Source organism: Elephantulus edwardii, unplaced genomic scaffold, assembly GCF_000299155.1.
Source record: "Elephantulus edwardii isolate Elephantulus edwardi_28Jun2011 unplaced genomic scaffold, EleEdw1.0 scaffold00133, whole genome shotgun sequence".
NCBI classification, from domain to species: Eukaryota; Metazoa; Chordata; class Mammalia; order Macroscelidea; family Macroscelididae; genus Elephantulus; species Elephantulus edwardii.
The window spans coordinates 1,481,948-1,486,855 of NW_006399883.1; positions in this window are offsets into that span (position 1 = coordinate 1,481,948).

Below are 4,908 nucleotides of genomic sequence, written 5' to 3' on the forward strand. Positions count from 1 at the left end.
CCCTGCTTCCTGAATGATATGTTCTGCATACAGATTGAAAACGTATGGGACAGGATGCATCCCTGATTCACTCCTTTCCTTATTTTGAACAATGCAGTGTTTCCTTGATCTGTTCTTAGGACTGCTTTTTGGTTCAGGCACAGGTTTCATATAAGCACAATCAAGTGCTCTGAGACTCCCATTTTCCTCAAGGTTAGACACAACTAATTGTGATCCACACAGTCAAATGCCTTTGAATAGTCAATGAGACACAGATAGACATTCTTCTGACACTCTCTGCTTTCTGCTAAGATACATCTGACATTGGCAATAATGTTCTAGTGTCACGACCTTTTCTAAACCCAGCCTTTATTTCTTGTAGTTCTCTGTCAATGTACTGTTCCAGTTGTTTCTGGATAATCTTCAGGAGGATTTTGCTAGTGTGTGATATTAGTGATATTGTTAAATCATTTCCTCACTCTCACCTTTTCTTGGAATGGGAATAAATATAAAGCTCTTCCAGTAAGTGGGCCAAGTCGTTTTCCAGATTTCATAGCACAACTTGGTGAGCACATGCAGGGCAGCATCTGTTTGCTGAAATACTTCAATTGGTATTCCATCAATTCCTGGGGATTTATTTTTTGCCAAGTCCTTCAGAGCAGCCTGAGCTTCCTCCTTCATCACCATTGCCTCAAGTTTATATGTTGTTTCTTGAAATTCTTCTGTGTCAGCCAATTCTTTTTGGTACAACGACTATGTATACTTTTCCCATCTGCTTTTAATGCTTCTTGCATCATTCAATATCCTGCCCATAACATCCTTAAGCAATGCAACTCATGGCTTGAATTTCTTTCTTTCATTATTTCAGCTTAAGAAATACTGAGAGAGTTCAGCCCTTTTGATTTTCTGACTCTATCTCCTTGCACATTTTAGAATATTTTTGCCTTGTCTTCCCAAGCAGCCCTTCTATTCAGTTCCTTAACTTTTTGTTTTCTTCACTTTGCTTTGGCTTCTCGGTGTCCTAGTGCAATGTTGAGAGTCTCTTCTGACATCTATTTTGGTCTTTTCTTTTTCTTCCTTCTTAGTTATGACGTTTTTATATTCTTCAAGAATGATATTCTTGGAATCTTTCCACAGCTTCTCTGGTCTTTATTATTGTTCAAGACCTTAATCCTATTTTTGACTTGGTTTTAAATTCATCAAAGAGAGATTCAAGGTCAAATTTTTATTTCTGTGGATATAATTTAATCTTCTTTAGATTTAATTTGATTCGTATATGAGCAGTTGATCATCTGTTCCACAATCAGCATCTGGCCTAGTTTTTACTGCTGATATTTAACTTCAACAGTTCTTTCCACAAATGTAATCAATCTGATTTCTATATATCTCATCAGGTGAAATCTAAGTGTATAGCTTGTGTTTATATTTCTTATAAAAGGTGTTTGCTATGAACAAATCATTGATTGTACAGAATTCTATCATTCTATTCCTAGCCTCATTTCTCTCACCAAGTCTGTATTTTCCAACTACGGATCCTTCTTCCTGATTCCCAACTTTTGCATTCCAGTCACCCATTATTATTAAAGCATCTTGGTTACATGCTTGATCGATTTCTGACTGCAAAAGTTGATAGAACTCATCTATTTCCTCCTCTTTGGTTCTGGTTGTTGTAGGTGCATAAATTTGAATGATAGTGGTATTAACAGGTCTTCCTTGTATGAGTATGGGTATTATCCTACCACTCACAATATTGTATTTCAAGATGGATATAGAAATGTCCTTTTTAACTATGAAAGCGACCTTGTTTTCCTCATCTTTTCATCTTCAGCATAATAAATCATATGTAATCATGGGATTAAAAATATCCCATGCCAATACATCTCATTTCACCAATACCCATTATGTCACTATTTGTGACTTCCATTTCTCCCTTTACAATATCCAGTTTTCCTACATTTATTCTTCTCACATTACAAGTACCAGTTGTTAATTTCTTCTTACAACTGTTTATCTTCCTTTATGTTTCCAATTTAAGAGCTCAACTTCGGTTGCTATATCTGTTCAAACTGGTTTTAACCGAATTGTAACACAAGAGATATTGTTGCTGATGTTAGATAGATATTACCCAAAGCAGAGAATATAAGGGGGAAAATGTGTTTTATTGGTAATGCAATGGTATTTGACTGGATAGATGATAATAAACTTTTTGTTGACACTGAGAAGATTAGGAGCCCCAGAACATCCAATCATGCTCATACAAAACCAATACCTAGACGAAGAAGCTATTGTCTTCAAGAGAACAAGGGAACACAGCATGTTTTAAAATCAAGAGGTGTGTGTGCCAAGGCTGTGTTCTTTCACCATACTTATTTATCTGGAACAAATCCTTTCAAAAGATGAAATCTATGGGGAAACAAAGAAAGAAAAAAGGAGCATCAGAATAGAAGTGAGACTAATGAATAAGCTGTGTTATTCTGATGATTCAACCTTGTTTACTGAAAGTGAGAAGGACCTGAAGGACTACACCCTTCAATAGTGATTGTGTCATCATCATCATCATAAATAATAAATCCTCACCATTGTACCAATAGATGGCAGCACAAAAGATGGAGAAAAGATTTAAATTGCCAATAATTTCATCTTACTTAGATCCACAGTCAACACCCTCGGCATCAACAGAGAAGAAATAGAAGGAAATGTAGGGAAAGTTGGGAAAGTGTTGTCAATGACCATCCTACAGTACTGAGGAGAAATGATGTCAGTGTAAAGAGTAAAGCACACCTGATTTAAGTAATGGTCTTTTCATTTTTTTTTAAAAAGAACAAAAAACAAAACCAAAACCCATGATCTTTTCATTCACTTCCTGTTCATCTGAGAGTTGGACAATGAATACATGTGACAGAAGAAAAAATTATGCCTTTGAATTGAGGTGTTGGGGAAGAGTACTGAATAACCCATAAATTACCAAAAGAACAAGAGGATATGTGTTAGAGATGGTGCAGCTTGAGTGCTTCTTAGAGGTAAAGATTACAAAGCTTTGTCTGTCATATGTTGGATATGTTGCTAGGAAACACTATTTCTTCCTTGAAAAGGGACATCATACTTGGAAAGATGAAGGGTCAGAGAAAGAGAAGACTTTCAATGAGATGAACCAATGCATGCATTGTGTCAGAGATGATGAGGATAGGACAGAGATACAATCTGTTGTTCTTAGGGTTGCTATGAGTCATAATTGATGACACAAAACAACAATATAAAAATTTTTGCTTTGTGATCTAATACAAGGTCTGTTCATGAGATTTTCCATGTACATTGAGGAAGATTATATATTGAGTTCTTGCTTGTTGAAGTGTTCTATGTATGTCTATGAGGTTTAACTGGCTAGTTGAATAGTTCTATTTTATCTTTGTTCAGTTTCTATCTAGTTCTGTCCTTTATTAAGAGTGGTGTGTGAGTCTCCTGTAATTATGTAGTGGTCTATCTTTTTCTTCAAATCTGTTAATGTTTATTTGCCTATTTTGTAGCTGAATCATATGGTCCTTAGGTATTATTTAAGGTCATGCTCTCTTATTCCACTGACTCTTTAATCCTTATACATAATATTCTTTCTTGTCTCTTACCCTGTTTTTTACTTTGAAGTCTATTTTATCAGAGATTAATATTGCCATTATTGCTCATTTGTGATTGTCATTTGCTTGTTTTATTTTACTACCTTTTAATTTTTACTCTGTCTTTAGGGTCATATCTCAAGTGCGTCTCTTGCAGTCAGTATATTGACATATCTTTTTTCTTTATCTATTCTCCTACTTTTTTTTTCTCCCCATCTTGTCTAGTGCATTTATCCCATTCGTATTAAGTGTAATTCTTAGGAGGCAAGATATTATTGCTATCACTCTGCTGCTTTGTTTTTATTGTTGCTGTTTACTTTGTTCACTGCCTTTTTCTGTACTGTCTTTATACAAAGAATGTTCTTTAATATTTCTTGTAAGGTTGATCTTGTTTTTTGAATTCTCTTAATTTCTGTTTTTCCAAGAATTTTCTTACCTCATCATCATGTTGGATGGATAGATTTTCTGGGTACAAATTTTTTTTGACAAGTTTTGGGGTTTCATTTTGTTTTTCATTCTATTGGTTTCTCATCTGCATGGTTTCTGCTGAGAAATTGGAACTTAGTTTTATTGTTTTTCTTCATAGATAGCTCTGTTTTTCCCAATTTGTTTTCTGTATTCTTACTTTGTCTCTGGTTTTGAAGATGTTTATGACAGTATGTTTTAGTGTTTTTCTTCCAGGGTCTATTCTTTGAGATTTGCTTAGCTTCCTGATTACTGTTGTTCCTTATATTTAATAATATTTAGGAAGCTTTTTTTCATTAAATATTCAATGATTTTAGGTGTTTTTTTGCCTTTCCCTGTTCAATTACGTTATTTTTCTTAATGTTGTCTCACACAATGGTGAAACTTTGTTTTCCTCCCTTATTACTTCAGGAAATTATTATTAAAGGCTTTTTCTTCTATTTCACTAATTATATTGCATTTCTTTTATTCATGGTTCTTTTTCTTCTGTTCTATTCCTTTTTTCTTTCAACAAGCTACTCATTTCTGTACCTTTTGTCTTGCTGTTCTAGATTTCCATTTCTTATTTTTCCTATACCTTCTAATTTTCCATTGTTTTTATCCTTTTGATATTGTAATTTTTTTCTTCATTTTTCTAGAGTTTTATGTATGGATTTCTTGATATTGTCTCTTCAATAATGAACAGTTCATATGTTGTTGTTTTTAAATAAGCAAAAAGTTTGTTTAAAAGTTTGTATGTGAGTGGAAGTTTAATTTCATTTTAATTCTTGAGATGATTCTGAACTTTATGTTGAAATTTTTAAAGAGCCTTTACAAATGGCAAACACTTTAAACTTAGTGCTGATTTGGGCTATAT